Below are 19236 nucleotides of genomic sequence, written 5' to 3'. Positions count from 1 at the left end.
TAGGGTACATATAGAAGGTTTCAACTGATGTCCTGTTGCAAGTTACTGCTCTTCTATTTCATGGTTTGCTATTTGTAAGTTCAAAAGCGTATAGAAAATTAGTAAAGAAGTAAACCATGGTGGGATTTCATAACAGAAAGAAGAAACCAGAGTGGAATTCCTTAACAGAATTTCCAAACAAGGTAGTTATGATACCAGGGTTGGTGGAATTGAAAGAGGAACACTACCAGGGTAGAGTAGAAATGCTTCATGCTTAGGGGCTTCCATCCTTAAAAGCCTTTATCCAGTAACTGATGAAAGCAGATAAGAGATCCACAGCCAAGCACTGGGCCAAGCTCTGGGAGTCCTCCTGAAGAAAGGCAGGAGGAATTGTATGAGCCAGGGGCATCAAGGTCATGACAGAGGAACCCACAGAGACAGCTGACCTGAGCTTGTGGGAGCTCATGGACTCTAGGCCAACAGTTAGGGAGCCTGCATGGGACTGACCTAGGCTCACTGTGTGTAACAGTTTTGTAGCTTGGTCTGTTTGTAAGGCTCCTAGCAGTGAGATCAGGACCTGTCCCTAGCATTTAGATGACTTTTGGGAACCTGCTCCCCATGCTGGATTACCTTGCCCAGCTTTTATACAGGGGGAGGAGCTTGGTCTTACCTCAACTTGATGTGCCAAGCTATGTTCAAGGCCATGGGAGGCCTGCCCCTTTCTGATTGGAGATGGAGGAGGAGTATGGGTGGAGGGGGAAGAAGGTACATGGAAGTGGAGAGGGGAAAATGTGGTCAGTATGTAAAATAAAGGGGGAAATGTTAATAAAAAATGCTTGCTGATGAAAAGATGAACAATACTAGGACCTGTGGGCAGAGAGACAGTCAAGGATCCCATCACATTCTACTGAGTTTTGTTTCCCACTTTGAGTCTGTGGCTTCACTTTCAAAATTTCCCTTTCTTTCTGAGGCTGGAGTGGGTTTTTGTGAGCTGAGGTTCTGGAGCAATAACCTCACAGGGAAGAAGAGAAGAAGAGCTGATATTACATTTTCTGTGAAATAAAGTGGTCCACATGTTTAATAAAACCATTATGTTATAATAACAAATTTTTTTGAGTTGGCTGTATGGAAGCTTTCAGAGGGTTGTGCACCTCCTTGCCATGAATCATGAACATGAGCCTTTGTGAGACACACCATGTCCCCGTGTCCTATGATTCCCCATTAACTGTGTCCTTCCAGCATCTGGTTACTCTAAGACCCTTGTTCTTCCCTTCATTTTACCCCAGGTTCATCTCTAGTGACCAGAGTCTAGATCACAACTCTAAACTGCTTCCATTAAAAGTCGTTCATTCTAATTTCCCATTCACTGATCACAGCTTGTCCCACGGTTATTTGTGTAGTTCCTTGTCCTACAGCCACTTGTCCTATCATTTTCTCACGGTGCATTGGACGCCCTATGTTGTCTATATTTTTGTTCAGAGTAGATTCAATGGTCACCTGCTATAAGCAATCCATCACCTGTAAGGACCCACAGCTCTTGATCTCATCTCTCCCTCCATAGTGCTGACTGCCTTACCAATTCTCTGGAAACAGCCAATACCCCTCCTTCTCTGTAAATGGATGTGTAGCTTGAGAGAGACCACAGTGACTCAGATGCATTTTATTCTAAACCCATAGGCACAAACTTCAAGTTCATGTTTACCTCCAATGGCAGGCTTGTTTTGTCTTCTCCTTCGGAGATGAGAGTTATCAAGATATAACATTTCTTCTCCGCTCATTTACATAAAAACTGCCTGTTCATCTTTTACTTACATCCAGTCTCAGAACATGACCTGAGAAAATAAAATCAACAAGATCTTCATGTATGTGTCACCCAAACTACAGCTTGTTTTTACATATACCCCTGTCTTTTTCTTTTTGTTGGAGAAAGGTCCTTTCTTCTCTCAACACTTTCTATAATATACACTCTAGAGATTATTTCCTAAATTACTAAACAGGCTAATATTAGACCACCCTGTATCTATTATCTTCCTTTCCCCCTCATTCAGTAACAGTCCTTTTCTTATAGTATAGTATTGGAATAGAGCCTGTGGTTGGAGATTGGGCTTGGGAGTCGAGCTGCCTGGCTGCAGATCCTATATTCACTATTTGCTATTTTCAGATTGTCCAAGTTTCTTTATTTATATGAGGCAATAAGATAATATGTCTTATAGTGCCATTACAAGGATTTTATTATTCTTGAACATACTGGTAGCTGAGCTCCAAGTACTCTGTCATGGCAGTATGTTACTCATGCTCACACAAAGCCTATTACATTTAGGCCTCACTAATTACACCACTCCATCAATGTACATTACTTTAACTGTTGTGTCATTTGGAGCTGTGTGTCTAAAAGGTTACATCAGTTTCTAAACTGCCCTACTACATGCATCCAAAAACAATCTACAAATGAGAAGAAACAGTACAGAATTTTTATAGTTACATAAAACTATATATTTAATTAACTATAACTTTTATAGTTAATTAAAAGCAAATAAAATGTCTATAATGTTAAATTAGCACCTTTTACTGTAAGAGACTCGTGTTAGCCATTTTTATATGCAGCTACCATGATACTAACACTCTCTAATGCATTCTTAGTTTTCTATCTGTGAGGCACAGTGAACTCCTCAAAGCTCATGCAGCTGAGTGACAAACCCAGATTATGTCATAGGACTAACTTACCAGATAGGCTTAACCACAAAGCTCTAAACTGGACTGACAATTGTCTCTGGTTTTAAGTATTAAAATGTGCAAAATAGCTCTTGATTATTAAATGGGAGTGTGGGTGCCTTAGTTACTCTTTGTAGTTTAAAGTTTTTAAGGCAATTGTTATAGTTGAACAGCTTTCCAGCCTTTCCCAGCTCATACTCTGCTTTGCCCAGAAAGTGCTGCAAAGTCTGGAAATTGGAGAATAATGTTATAAAGCAGAACAATGTGTGTGAAACCTGGAAAGATTAAAGCACAGACACAAGATACATCACTTAGAAGAGCAATTGACTTTTTATAATTTTGTTTGTGAAAGAGATGGGAAAACATGTCAGTAATTAATTGACTTGGATTTTTGAGGTTACAGAATACGAATGATTTAACCACCTCTTTTTTTCTAGATGTATAAACCCAGAATTCGTTGATTAGAAAATAAAACATGTTATAAATTTTAAACATAACCCTATGAGCTAGGATAGCCACATTCCAAATGATGAGTAATATTTGCTTTAGATTGTCAAACCTTTATCCATCTAATAGTTGGACCATTTAAAGGTAATTCTGTCAAATAAAGTTCTTTGGCTTCATTTCCTATAAATAAAAACAGTTCTATCATGTGGCCATCTGTTACATCAAAAATCAGTATGTTCTGTTTAATTTGTGTCTGTTCTTTCCAGAGTCAGTCTTTTTCACTTCCAATTATGTAGTCTAAGTGTGACATTTAGCAGAGTAAAGTGTAGCCATTGCTGAGAGAATCAGCTTCTTAAGGTGTACTATTCAGTACATAACATGCTTCAACTTTCTACAACTAAACTGAGTTGTTTAAAGCTTCTGCCATAGTTAAAATTCAGAATACTGGATTACAATCTCCACCAAACAATGTGTTAAAACTTAAAATAAATGTGCAGAAGATCATTTCTGTAGCAAAAAATGAAGTTTCATATACTTAGTAGAAATTAAAATAAAATAATAAATGTAAATATTTTGACAGATTAAAAACTATCCCTTTCAAAAACTCATCATTATAAACTTATAGACACATAAAATCACTCAATATATTATATATGTATATAAAATGCATGCATATAACATATATCCATGTACCTGCTGGTAATCCAAAGGTCAGAATTAAGAAGTTCATAAAAGTAATGAGAGTCACTTTAATAATAGATCCACTTAGCAGAATAAATAATAGTAGGTTCTTTCCTAAGGCCTTGGACCTGGCTAATAACAAGTTCTTGACTGAACAATGGAGCAAGATATGAGTTTCATATTGTGAAGTGTGACTTAAATCCACATAAAGCAAAAGGAGTTTGTTACTCCCATGACGTTGGTGCCACTGTTACAACAGCAGCCATACCTTGTCAGGCCAATCTTTATTGTAGTTCTTGAATGCACAGCTGATAAAATTGATGATTACCTTTTCCTCCAATAGCATGCATAGAACCTTCCAACACTATAAAACCTAGCCAGTAGGGATGAAACTTCTAGGTCAAGGTCAGCTTGCTATCTCCATATTTATGACCCAAGTTGAGTACTGAAGGGTAGACAACAGTATTGGCAATATTCTTTAGTGTTTAGGTGTCTATGAGATCTCACTGGATAACAACTCTGAAAGAGATAACCTTTTTCTGGCACTGGGTTTTTTATTTGTTATTATCAACTAGTTATAGAGAAATTCCATTTTAACTCATATATATATATATATATATATACATACATACATATATAAAATTTAAAGAAGATATTTAGTGTTGATTATCCTTTCCCATATTCCTTCCTTTGCCCTGCCCTCCCAACCCTAATCCCAATTTAACCCTTCCTGTTAAATTATTACTCTTCAAGCCTTTATACCAATTTCTAATGACTTATCATACCACAGATTGATACATCTCTCAACTCTCATCAGAGAAGTTTCTATTTGCTATAAATTATTATAGTAGTTTTAATGTTATTGGCCCCAATAAGCTCAAAGGGAGTGGCACTATTAGAAGATATGGCTTTGTTGGAGTAGGTATGACCTTGCTGGAGAAAGTATGTCATTTTGGGGTAGACTTTGAGGTCTCCTATGTTCAAGCTACACCAGGTGTTTTAGTTCAATTCCTGTTGTCTGAGGGTCAATATGTAGGGACTTCTCCAGCACCATGTCTGCTGCATGCCACAATGTTGCACCATGATAATGGACTAAACCTCTAAAAATGTAAGCCACCACAATTAAATGTTTTTCCTTTAAGGGTTGATGTGATCATGGTGTCTTTTCACAGGAGTAGAGACTCTAAGACAGTGATGCTCAGTTCAGAAACCCCATAACTGGTCAAGGTGCGAAATAAGAGACAGAATTCTCAGCCCTAAATGAGACATCCTTATCACATCCCCGCCTCCCATGACTCAGAGATAACTGCAGAAGAGGGGACAGAAAGAATGTAAGAGCCAGAGGTGGTGGATGACTATAAGGAAGCAGTATCTTCCAGACACAGAAGGGCAACTGAACACAGAACTCACAGAAGTTATGACAATATGCATAAGACCTAACCAGGCCCAAGCCAGACCAAATCCACACAGGAAGATCAAAGGAGGGCATGAAGCATCACACCAAAGCGAGGGCTATTGTCATCGATGCATGGAGAGAAAGCGTTTTCTCAGAGTGTGGGCTCTGGTAAGTCAACTATGCTCCAGAAAAAGGACAAAAGTTCTGGATATATGGGTATCATAAACTGGGCTTGGTAATTAGGACAAAAAAAAAAACAAATTTTGGTGGATAGTGAAGGAGTTATCGAATTAGAAGCAGTTAGGAGGGATTGAATATTATCAGAACACATTGTATGGCAACCTCAAGAAACTAATAAAAAGTGAAAAATAAAGGAGGCTTAAAAAGGGAAGAGCATAGCATGAATATCTTTGAGTCAGAAGAAAGGAAACTATAAACTCAGAATAACACATGTGTACTTAGTATAAACCAAATAATAAATATTTAGAACTTACAATGTTTTCATAATATAATTCTACCTTAGGTTCACACCCCTCTGACAAACCTTTAGGTCATCTATCAAAGCATCTTAACTTTAAGTTTTCACTTAATTCTGAGAATATTAGAAATTTAATTTTCCAAATCATACCAAGTTTCAAGTAGTGAATACAAGATTATAGCTACCTTAAGTAATCATCCAGTTCATAGATTTTTACAATTTTTTATGATGTTTGAGACACAAAGAAAAATAAACTTTGAAAGTTATAAGTGTTTGATAATTTCAAAAAGTGTATGTACTATTCCTAAAACATTCACTTGTATAATCCCTCAAACAATTGAGAAATTGACTCTATTAAATTAACCTATGGGCATGCCAGTATGACATTTTCTTGGTTAATGATTGATGTGGAAGGGCCCAGCCCCACTGTGTACAGTACCATCCTTGGATAGGTGGTCCTTGATTGTATAAGGAAATAATGTGAGTAAACCATGAGGAGAGAGAGAGAGAGAGAGAGAGAGAGAGAGAGAGAGAGAGAGAGAGAGAGAGAGAGAGAGAGAGAGAATAAACAGCTTTCCTCAGTGACCTCTGATTCAGTTCCTGCTTCCAGGTTCCTGTGTTGAGTTCTTACCTTGGTTTTCTCGATGATGGAGTGCAAACTGCCAACTAAATAAATCCTTTCATCCACAAGCTTCGTTTGGTCAGGATTTTAGCACAGCAACATAAGGGCAAACTAGGACAAGTAGTTTCCAATTTTAATTAGATTACTTCTTCATCCCCCAAAGTAAAGGGTGAATTAGGAACAGCATTTCTTTTTAAGAAATGTATTGTCAATGATAGAATAATACGAAATGTATTTGTCAATATTGACAAAATATCGTCAATAATATTAATCCAGTAAAGCAATTAATTAATGCCTGAAGATGATTTGTTAAACTATTATGTTTTTGATGATGCCTTTCTTCTGGATTTAGAGCACATTCAGAAAATGATAATGATGATGGTACCCATGACTTATAGTGATCCTTAGAAATCATCAGAAGTAGAAAAAAAAATCTAATGAATAGAAAAAAGAAGAGGGACTTTAGTATCTTTAAATTATAAGTGTGAGCCTATTTATTGAGTGCATCTCTGAAGCCCATCAAGCTAAGACAGTTGCTTTTACAAATATTGGTATGAAATGGGACTGAACATCTACCAAACCATATTTAAAGGAATTGGTACATTTTAAAGCTAAAAAGAACTGCGTGGAGAATGTTTTACTAAGCCACAAACTCATTTTACAGGATTATAAAATAGTCACCTCATACACATGGGTTATTTCTGTACACTTTCACTTAACAAATTTTGTTAAATTGGTGTAAGAATCATAAAGTACTCTAAATCTGATTTTTACTTGTTTTGTTAACACATTATGCCTATTATATGCAGTTATAGATAGCATATGTCTCTTTCAAAATTCAAATGCTGGAAGCTAACCCTAAAGTGGCGTACTTGGAAGTGAGGTTTATGGAAGGTGATGAGACTATGAGGGTACAGACTCCATAAATGGCATGAGTGCTCCTATAAAGGAAGCCTTAGGACTGACTCTGTAGCTCAGCAGTGGGGTTGTTGCTGGCATGTGCAAGGCCCTGGCTTTGATTCCCATGTCAGAATGTTTTTAAAAATTAGGTCCTTCGTCTCCTCTTTCTGCTCTTGCTCCCTTGTCTGGAATTGTACCTTTCTTCTACAGGGCAGGCAACTGTCTGGTTACTGTATATAGTATACTTGGTACTGGAGACCATATCTGTTACTTTGAAGCAGTTCCCAAACTGGTGTTACCCACTCTGTGGTTGAAGATCATTCTTTATTTAGCTGGTATCACAAGCTGTTATATCCTAGGCCCGGAGTAAATGGTGACTTTTCTTTTGTTTTTGTTGTTCTGTATTTACTGTTTAGACAAAGTCTCTCTATGTAGTCCAAGATGGCTTAGAAGTTGAGATCATTGTGCCTCAGCCATGGGAATCATGGACATGAGTCATTGTGACCAGGAAGATAATAGATTGTTTATCCAGCCTGTCATCTAGACACTATTACATGTGTTTAAAGAATGATCCATCTCTAAGTCATTAACTGTTCCTACTATCTTACAAGGTCCTCCATAGAAATGTCTTTTATGAACTTTTTGCTGATTTTCACCAAGTGATGCATTCCAGCATTAATGCTTCCTAGCAATTTTTCCATAGTAACCTTGTTATCTTACAATAGTTCATTTAAAAATTTCTGCTAATATGTAAGGATAATAATGACCATGTCAATTAAGGAATGGTCAGGAAATTCACAGCCTCTCTCTGTGTATAATGTTTTGACAAAAAACGGCATCTCTGAAGAACACAACGCCATGCTCTGAGATACTGGGGGTTAGAATTTCAACATGATTCACTCTATGATACTAACCCAGTATTACTAATGGCTTGTGTTAATACATTTATTATCCCTCATAGTTTCTGCAGTCAGGAACTTGAAAGCACACAGATTGGAGCATAGAGAAAATCTCTGTACACTGAAATCTGAGCTCTCTGGAGTTTGCAATTACATGTCAGTCAGAGATGCAGGCATTTAAAGTCTTGGAGGGGGTTAAAAGACCCTCTTCGTGATGAGTCAGTTACATGGATGCTAGTAGGAAATCTCAGTTTCTCTCCTCTGACTACAAGTTTGCTTTAATATCCTAAGGATACGGTGAATGTCTCCTGTTTTTATGTTGACTTGGGTGCTATACTTTCTCAGCAAAGGCATACTAGTCCCTATATTGTTATCTACATGCTTTTATGGGAAAAGCAAGGCCTGAAATTTCCAATCTAATGTCTTATCACCACTGTCATTTTTATAATCTGTCTAACTTCAAAAATCTTTATAAGTTTTAACTATGCTGAACTAATTTTTAAGGAGGTTTGGCCTTAGGGATGCTCCTATAAGACTCTAGAAGGAACTATTATCTGTGAATCAGAACACTGCATCCAAATAAAACATTTAAAGATGTTTATGAAATATATGCTCGTGTAGTACTGGTTGCAATCCTTTCTATGTAGTTTAACTTAGTGTCAGTGCTGTAGGTAATATTTATGTTTTTACATTAAAAAGTAAAACTATTAATAATAGTAATAAATTAGTCTGGGTCTATGTTTAGAAAAAAATGGCATCTGAAAGTGGGCAACTTCTCCTTAACAGCAAGTATTTCAACATTCGTGTTAAATAGTCACCCTTAGAATCGAGGATATTTCTTCATGTCTTTGGGCCTTAGAGAGGTTAACACTTCAGCTGAAAAGAAGTATTACTGGTTGATTTGCCACTGAAAAAAAGTTATTTCTTTTGAGATCTTCTCTTGGAAAATTAAAAACAAACAACACAAATGTCCAACTTTCCTACTTATTTGTTTTAATTGCCATAGACAAGACTTGGTCCATTATTTGTTGAGTTGACATTTTAAAACTTGGGATATTATAGATATTATAAATATCTTTAACACAAATGCAAATGTATAATGTAAAGTGACAGATGATCACAGCATGTAGTTTGTCAGTAAAATATAAATATAGAATACTGTATACTCATCAACTGTGTTTCATTTTCCTGGAAGAAGTCATGAGTAATTGAAGAAAGATAAAGAAAATAATCAAAGTAAGAATAAACACAGGAAAAAAAAGAAGAGAAATAAAAAGAGAAACACAAGAAGAGATGATGGGGAAAATGAGTGCAAATGAAACCCATAAAGAAATTCAAAAGACAAGACAAGTGATGTTAGGATATTGTGATGACTCAGTCACAGCAGAAAGAGCAAACACTGCAGGAGACTACAGAGTATCAGCCACAACGTGTCACAAACTGTACAGTGCAGGAATGATGGGAACAAATGGAATATCTGCCACTGCTCTGCGAGTGACTTCATTTACCCATTCACTCAAGTTTTGAGCGTAAACAGGAACAAGCACTGGAATCTATGTGGAACTGATTGTGTATTGTTAAGAAACAGAGAAATGCCGGGTGGTGGTGGCGCACACCCTTAATCCCAGCACTTGGGAGGCAAAGGCAGGTGGATCTCTGAGTTCTAGGCCAGCCTGGTCTACAAAGTGAGTTCCAGGACAGCCAGAGAAACCCTGTCTTGAGGAACTCCCTCCCCCCCAAAAAAAAGACAAATAGAGAAACTTTCTTCTATTGAGATATATCTATATTAATTCTAGTGAAATGAGGGTCAATAACTTGGACAATAAACAAGATAAACAGATACATAAATAATTATTGACACATTGGAAAATAGATGGGTTTCTCATTTATTTTTCAAACATTTTACATTAGTAAGCAGGCAAAATGAATCAAATGTCATGACTTTCAGAAAAATAATAGACTGTTGTCATGTCCCACACTATATGTAAGGTTGTGTGTGTTTAATGTTAATCTGAACCCTGTTCCAAACAAGCCCACAATGACACATTTGCATCATGTGTGTCTTGTTAATGCATCTTTAGGAAACATGTCCAATAAGCTGTATCTATACATATTTTTCCCATATGCAGATTTGAAGTAAAATGCAAGAAATAGTAATTATATAAGCAAAACCAATTTTCTCACGAAAAGAGTTCACAAACTCTGTGTACCCAGAAAAGAGCCAGAACTGGCTGTGTTGGCAAGGGAAAGAAGGGCCTGTGCTGATGAAATAAACCACATTACTTAGCGCTGTTTAGTTTATGATGTAAATGTGGGCAGATAATGTGGGTTAGAAACATTAGTGCCTCCACAGGCATATGGTAATTATACCCACATTAAAGCCCTCCTGTTAATCTCACACACACACACACACACACACACACACACACACACACACACACACACACACACGTTTGCAGCTGATGGGGTACATGTCTCACACTGGGCTCATCAACACTTCTTTCTCTGTGTGTCTCCTACCTAGGGGGCTGGTGTAGCTCCTCTCAAATGCCTGCTTCCTGCAGCTCACCATACAGAAGATTACAATATAAACACAAAGCTAGAAGAGAAGCGCCCCATTTCAGAGAGGAAGCAGCTCTGGAAAACTACTGTTGCTAATCTGAAATGGGCCACCTGAGTATTAGTTTGTCGTGACTAGTCTGTGACACAAAGATCCACAGCTGCACAGAGCTATCAGCCAAAACTCAAACACAAAGCAGAACATGGGCATCAGCCACTCCACAAGCTATCTTAAGTTTCTTCTGTATGCTACACTCTGAACTCTTTTAAATATGCTTTTTTAAATGTCCCCATAATGGTATAGGATATAGATAATTATTCATACTTGCAGACAAAACTTAGAAAGAAGACATCAAAGGAATAAGTTGATTCAAAGAATCAAGATTCAAATACTGGACAGTTGAGAAGTTATGCTTTCTCCACTATATTCTCGGCCATATTCAGAGTCATACAATTAAAAAAAAAAATTATGTCCTGCAGCATCCAACCCACACCATACTACAGAAGGCAAAGTAATACTCCATTTAAAAAAATTCACAAAGCCCCCATGTAGATGAAACTAAATCCTCCTCGGCTGTAGCTCACTATGTCTGAGATTCTGGGTAAGCTCATCACATGTGTGCTCTGTGACTCTGTTTGCATCTGGCATCCTTGTTTGCCCATGCCCTGAGTGAGTACATGGCAGCCTGATGAGAAGAAGTCTGGCAATGATTCTCCTGCACTGCTGCCTGAGAGGACGATATCTTAATATGAAGCTCATAATACAAATAATTCTGAGCTTCACATGCTCTCACCAGTGTTTTAGGCTTTTCCTGCCCAAAGAATCATCTGAAGTCACATTTGGTGTGCTTATTTTGATGTTTGCCTTGATCCCTGTGGGGCTTAAAGAGATTAAGACCTTGTGATAGCCAGATTGTTGGCATTTAATGCTCCATTACTCAGCTTTCTGCAGGGCTCAGAGTCAGTTGGCAGCACAGTTCCCAGAAAGCAAGCCCAGCCCTGATGCTCTCCAGGAGGGAGTGTGTCAGGGTGACCTCAAAATAGGAAACATGTGCTTTCCAGGAAAGGTGATGTGGAAATGTCCATACGTTAGACATGCCTCGGTATTCTGTTTTGCCTTTGGAGAATTAAAGGCCAGATGATTCTGATGAACACTGCTATGCACCCTCCTCAGTCCATGTGCTGGGAATACATTTTCTAGCATCGTTGGGAGACAAGTCTCTTCCATTTCTGCATGTCACAGGAACAGAAACAGTGACTCCCTTTGTTCTGGAGTAATGCTCTAGAGATGTTTGGTTAGTAGCCTTGGTATTGACGGTCTCCTTCTAGAGCACAGAGCAGGTTTGATTATTACCCACAATGAATAAAAGTGTCTAGCTTTGAGGTTAAGAGAGACACATTTTAAAACCTGGAGTTCTGGAATCCCTGTGTTCCTCTTTGAGAACATGGCCTGATACATCTGCTGGAATAATAGCATTGTCTCATAGGAACTAGGACTCAGGAGTGGGTGAAAAAACTGGTGGGGCTGCTGTGAGTAACAAAACATCTTTTGTGACTAAACAAGGAATTCTGGGGCTTCTGGTAGAATTCTACTTGACAGGCTAACTGGCAAATAGAGCAAAACCTTACAATTCCTTGAACTTAACAAAGCATTCCGTAATCGTTTTACAAAATGCTTGTATATGTTTATGTGTATATTTTCATTCCTCTGTAAATTTATCTATGTGTATAGAATATGCCTATAATATTATATGCAAACATGTTTTCAGAATAATATTTATAGTTTGTTTCAATAGTATGATCATCATGATTTGAAAAGAGGGCTTAATTTTGTAGTAGCTTATTATGAAGGCAGAACTCAGAACTACACTAGTTTTCTGTAAAGTTTTCCTTATCTTTAAAGGTTCACTTATTAACAATCACAATAGCAATAATTAGTATTAGTCCCTGAAAGTTAAAGAAAGTAAAACAATTGACCTTTTGTCAAAACTAGACAGCAAATAAATACACCTTTATGTTGTGTGTAGGCCACATTCTGGAAGTATCCAGTCAAATACATCAGACCAAATTCTTCAGCATCTGAGAGGGCACATCCAATATACATTTCAGTCTCAGAGCTCTCAGCTTGGTGACCTGTGGATCTGTCTCACATCATAACCCCAAGTTTCCTCTATTAGCAACAATTTCTTCATTGACATGGGGGTAACACTAGCTTTAGCACATAGAAAGAGCCTAGGAGATAGTAGCTACAGCTCCTGCTCATCTTCATTTCATGTCATTTAAGCACATAACACTTCCAGTAGTGAGGAGAATCCAGTGGTTGGCTCCAATATGCCCCCACTCTGCATCCTTCCTTACTCCATACCTCAACTGCACTAGCCCACATCCACACTAAGAGTACTGATTTTAATACTTGGTTGTATTTGGGGGTTTGATTTTAAAAGAAGTGTAACACTTCTGTCTTAAAATGGAGCCTTTGATCTTATGTTACTAGATTAATAAGATCTTTTCTTCAATGTAACTATGGCTCACATAATTGTTTCTACTGCATCTTTGGTTTCCTAGTTGAATAAGAGAAAATTTCATAATTACTGAAGTTAGAAATAAACTAATACAAAAAAAAATCCTAGAGCCCTTCTCCACAGACATTAAGAAGCTCAGCAATTCTTTGTAGTCAACTATGCATTCAAAAATCTATTGCAAATAAGAAAAAGTCTGTATTGTCCGTATTTGAATATGCCTTTGACCACTTAGATTTTTGAATGTGTAATCCTCAATTCATTCATAAAATATGCACATACCTTACTATATTAATATATTACAAAATATAAAACAATGCATCTGAAAAGAATTTGGAGTTGAATATTACCAAGTCTTAACTTGGTAAAAATAGTGAATTCAGATAGACAAGGTAGCTTTGCACAGTGGCAGTATCGTAGCCAATGAGGTTTATCTGAGGCGCGATTATTGCTAATTGAAAAAAAGATAGACACGGTAATTTCAGATTTCAGTGTTATCTCATCAACATTCTTATCTTGTGATGGCATTGGCAAAACAACAATCAGAGAAATAGCAGACAGCGTTACCATCTTCTATGTTGGTTGCTTTTGCTTGCATTACTACTTATTGCTAGCCCATGATTTCCTTATTGACAAAAGGTCAATTGTTTTCATTTCTTTAACTTTGAGGGACTAATTATTGCTATTGTGATTGGTAATAAGTGGACCTTTAAAGATAAATAAAATTAAAAATCTTATAGAGATTTTTAGTGCATCAATCTATTTTAGGAGGCATAGTGATCAGAATTAGACAACAATCCATCTTTCAGATACTTACGATGTTTAGAAATAGCATGAAAGAAAATGAAGATGCCATAGTCAGTCCCTCCAGTTCATAAATGGTCACATGATATACCCAGTGTGACATCTGACAAACGGATTCATGACTGTGTGAGAACATTGTTAGTCACTGTCCAGAAGCTTATGAGAACTCGTTACAGCTCAAAATGACACTTTAATAATAATTGTACTGCTTCTGTCTTGCTATCCTGGTCTATTTTTGTTTTTAAGTTGTGCTGGTTCTAAAGATCTGTGTTATGAAAAGACATGTTTTATCATGTGTGGAACAGAGAAATATGCTGAGCTTTGTAAAGGTCCTTACCATTTACGAGAAGTAACCTGGCAAGGATTTGTATCAGCTTTTGAGTGACTAGATAGTCACATGGAAGCTACCTCTAAAATTATGGAATATGTCCTACAGCTTTGAGCCAGTGAAGGGCATGCATACATTATTGCATTTCACTGAAACAGACTACTTATTTATACATGAAGCTTATAAATAAAGCTTCTAGGAATCTGAGGTATCACAGTCATCTATCTGTAAAATGCACCACAAGTGAATTAACCTTCATCGTATACCTGGGAAATGAACTTGTTACACAATACATGTTGATGAATTATCTCATATCAGGGAACCAGATAATTCATGATTTCTGAGATGCCTTGTGATTCAGGCTTTGCCCCAGAAACTTGGAGTATATCAAGCACACCTCTGAGTAGCATCATAACATGTATGAACTTAGTAGTTGTTGAGCAAAACTGAGCATTTCCCAGGGTGCTGAAGTTCCCAGATTGTGTCTCAGATGGACAATCAGTCACTGTCATATTTCATCATCTGTGAACCATGATTAATTTGGGAAAGCCAAATTTCTGTATGGTCTATGTCACATTCTTTGTTCCCCATTTATTTTCTTCACAATGTTGACTAACATATTCTACTTCTGTGTCAAGACCAGGGTAAGCATCTCATAATGGGTGGAGAGAATCAATACATGCAGTAGAGATGACACATTAGTGAATGAAGAGAGTTGATTTGGTAAAGAAGCAAATTGTTAAATATTCATAATGAAGGCTTATTAAGTTTTATCCTCTTTGGAGGTATAGAAAATACAGAGTGCAGACCTTCGGGTAGCTCTAATTAATTTCTATGGAGCTGCTGAGTCCCATACCCTCCAGAACCAGAAGCGTGGATAACACCTATCTTCATCCTGACTACTGATAAAATAATGCCAGAAATAACCATCAGAATGCAAAATCAACAAATGGAAAACAGGAATTTGATGTGAAGTCTGTTAGAGAAATGTAACCTTTTGAGTATATTTTTCCCCTTTCAAAATGAGTCAACAGTCACGTTGTACACAGGGTTATATCTAGGGAGTGGCCCTCCAACAGAGGCTTTCTGAGATCTCTAGTCATTTAATGCTCTTAGCTGTCCTCTACCGAACAATGTCATAGAGAAAATGCTTCCTAAGCCACCTAAATACTTTTTTTTAAAGAAAGGTTTATTTGAAAATAAAATGAGGGTGCTTTTTACAGTCGCGCCTCAGTGTTGACAATGAATGTATTCCAAGCACTGGGGCCCTGAGCCCTGGGCCTCAGTTTTGTCGCTGCCAATGAGTGTATTCTGAGCACTAGGGCCCTGAACCCTGGGCCTCTGGGCATGTGATCTAATGCTGTTGTCAGATTGTAGTTCTGTTGTATTTATTATATATTTACTTATAATTACATGTATTTATATATTTGTGGTATCTGAAAAGTTGGTGGTGGTCCCCATGATACACAACACATGTATTTCCAGAGAATAAAGTTTTTATCAGGATAAGATTCCTGTGTCCTCATCTGACAATGTCTGGTGTTTGTACTGAAATAGCAAGGACAACTGAAAGCCTGGACTTAATTCTTTCTTCTCAGTTCTATTTGCAAACTGAACATTCTTGCCTAAGTTACCTCTCTTTGTCCATACCTTTTCCTACTCGGCTGAGAGAAACCAGGTTTCAGCCTCCTCAGTGGGAGGCACTTGAGACAAACCTACAAGATCATTGGGTAGACATTTTTCTGTCTTGTTTTAATACAGGAACAGTTACACAAGTCTCTTCGTGATGTTTTTCAGGATATATTCTGGGTGACCCCAAAGCCAAATGTATAAATTGCATATTCAGTTGCATCTCTTTCCTGCAAATGACATAATTTCATTCTTCTCTTCCTTGGGGCTGACTAAGGTTCCACTGTGTGTGTGTGCGTGTGTGTGTGTGTGTGTGTGTGTGTGTGTGTGTGTGTGTGTGTGTGTGTATGTGTGTGTGTGTGTGTGTGTGTGTGTGTGTGTGTGTGTGTGTATTCTTTATCTATTCTTCTTAGTGGCAATCTAGCCTGATCCTTTTGCTTGAATGCTGTGAACAAACCTGAACATGCAAGTATTTCTGTAGCATGTTGAATTCCTCATTCATGTGTAGGCAGAAGTTTCTGTGTCCTGCCATCTGCTGCTCCCAAATAACCACAAAGAGGCTTAATTTATAATATTATTTATAATTAATTATAAATGCTCGGCCAATTCTTATGCATATGACCAGGCATTCTAGCTGACTTAGAGACTAACTAGAGTATATAACCAGGATTGGTAGTTGAATTATATTATAGTTCTGCTAAGGTTTTTTGTTGTTGTTGTTGTTGTTGTTGGCTTGTGTTGGTGTTTTAGGAAAATACATACTGATTGCCATAGTGGCTGTGACAATTTTCATTTCTGCCAGGAGTGTATGAAGGTTTCTCTTTTTCCACATCTTAACCAACATTTATTATATTTTCTTGATGACAGCCATTCTTCTTGTGGTGATATGGAATCTTAGTTTTAATTTGCATTTCCTTCATAGCTAAGGATATTGAACATATTTTTTCTTATATTTATTCGTCATTTGTGCTTGTTTTTGAGAACTATGTGCTCAATTTGCTCATTTGAAAACTGAAATTTTTGTTCTTTCAGTCTTTAATTGGATTTAGTAGAAAATTTAAATATTAATTCCTTCAAAACCATAGTTGAAGATTTTCTCTTCTCTGTAGGCTCTCACCACTATGCTTATTGTTTTTTTCTGTGCTATGCAGAAACTTTGCAACCATGCAATCTCATTTGTCAGTTCTTAGAATTATTGACCGTCGTAGTTTTGAAATATTTTTCAGAAACTAACAGTTTCAAAGTTTCAGGTCTTACACTAAGGACTCCCTTTTGAGTTGTTGTTTTCCTTTGTTGTTGTTGTTGTTTTGCTTTGTTCTTCCCAGAGAGTAAGACTTTATGGGTCTAGTTTCATTTTTCTTCATAGTGCTGTGGGATGGTCTGTATGTCAAATATTCTGATTGGTCAATAAATAAAACACTGATTGGCCAGTGGCCAGGCAGGAAGTATAGGCAGTAACAAAGAGGAGAATTGAGAGAACAGGAAGGCGGAGAGAGACACTGCCAGCCACCATCATGACAAGCAGCAAGTGAAGACATCGGTAAGCCACGAGCCACGTGGCAAGGTATAGATTTATAGAAATGGATTAATTTAAGATATAAGAACAGTTAGCAAGAAGCCTGCCATGGCCATACAGTTTGTAAGCAATATAAGTCTCTGTGTTTACTTGGTTGGGTCTGAGCAGCTGTGGGACTGGCAGGTGACAGAGATTTGTCCTGACTGTGGGCAAGGCAGGAAAACTCTAGCTACAAAGAATACTCAGTTTTTCCAGAACAATTTGTTGAAGAGGCTGTCTTTGTTCCATATATGCTTTTTGAGCACTTTTGTTGGGAATCAAATTAAGTACTTTGAATTATTTCTGGATCCTCCCTTCTATTCCTCTGGTTTATATGCCTATTTTTCAGTATCATCCTTTTTTTTTTGTTGTTGTTGTTACTATGTCTCTGTTGCATAGCTTGAAATCAGGTGTTGTGTTAGCAACTGCTTTGGTTTCTTAAAATCTTTTATGCTTCCATGCGTTTTTCAGGGTTATGAATTCTAGTTATTTAAGAATGTCATTAGAATTTTGATGAGCATTGGATGGAATCTACACATTGTTTCTGTTATATAATCATTTCAAATATCAATTATCCCAACCTGGGAGTGAGCTTGGAATTGGAGGGAGCTTCACAATTTCTAATATTGTTTTAAAAAATACTTTCTTCAATGTTTTAAAGTTTTCATTAAAGGCCATTTACTTCCTGTGGTGGCTTAAATGGGAAGGGCCCTACAGGTTCATATGTCTGAATGTTTGGTCCCCAGACTGATAGAACTGAATGATGAGGATGAGGAAGTGTGGCCTTGTTGGAGATATGTCACTGGAGGTAGGCTTTGAGGTTTCAAAAGCTTACACCATTTCAGTTAGCCCTCTCTGTCTCCTGCTTGTCGATCAGATGCAAGCTCTCAGCTACTGCTGTAGCACCATGCTTGCCTGCCTGCCCATGGTCTTACTTCCTGCCATGGTAGTCATGGACTCACCCCCTGAAACTGTAAGCAAGCCCCCAATTAAATGCTTTCTTTTATAAGTTGCTTTGGTCAAGATATCTCTTCACAGCAATATAAAAGTAACCAAGACATTTTTCCTTTACTAGATTTATTCCTAAGTTATTTTGCTGTTTTTAAAAAAAAGTCTGTTGTGGATTGGATTTGTACTTGACTTCTTTTTTTTTGGCAAAGTAACTATTGGTGTAGGAAAGTATTAATTTTTAAAGTGTGTGTTTGTATGTGTATGACTATGGGGGCCTGAGTGCCATGGCGCAAATCTGGAGGTTAGAGGCGCTGGTTCTTGCCTTGCCCCTCATTGAGGTGAGGTTTCTCCCTGTCTTTGCAGCACTGCAGATGCCAGACCAGGTGGCCCCCAAACTTCTAGCAGACTCTCCTCACTTCCCCTCCTATATCACCATAACAGTGCAGGCATTTCAGATGCTCACCACTACCTCCAGCCTTTTAGTCAAGTCACCAGGCTTACATGGTAAGCTTTACCCATGGAGCCATCCCACAACTTCAGTCTACTGAGCTTTGTGTGCTGGTGTCATGTTCTGCTACCTTACTAAAAGTGTTAACAAACTAAAAACAAATTTTTTTTCTGGTGAAGCCATTGAGATCTCTTCAGTATAGGGTTGTGTCATCTGAAGTACTGATAACATAACTCATTCCTCTCCTGTTTGTATATGTTTTTCACTTTTGCTTTCGCCCATTGCCCTAAGACTTCAAACACTGTACTAAATAAGAATGGAGGAGATGG

At 37.6% G+C, this 19236-nt stretch overlaps 1 non-coding gene across 1 annotated transcript; it reads left to right on the top strand.

The window, feature by feature from the left end:
- The first annotated feature begins 13586 nt into the window (after positions 1–13586).
- Positions 13587–13720, top strand: LOC121828462 (U4 spliceosomal RNA). Its single transcript, XR_013050264.1, has one exon. It is a non-coding gene; the product is annotated as a U4 spliceosomal RNA (small nuclear RNA).
- The last annotated feature ends 5516 nt before the right edge of the window (positions 13721–19236 follow it).

Source organism: Peromyscus maniculatus, chromosome 3 (assembly GCF_049852395.1).
Source record: "Peromyscus maniculatus bairdii isolate BWxNUB_F1_BW_parent chromosome 3, HU_Pman_BW_mat_3.1, whole genome shotgun sequence".
Taxonomy (NCBI): domain Eukaryota; kingdom Metazoa; phylum Chordata; class Mammalia; order Rodentia; family Cricetidae; genus Peromyscus; species Peromyscus maniculatus.
The sequence above is the reverse complement of the archived record's forward strand: the minus strand, read 5'-3'. Positions and strand labels throughout refer to the sequence as shown.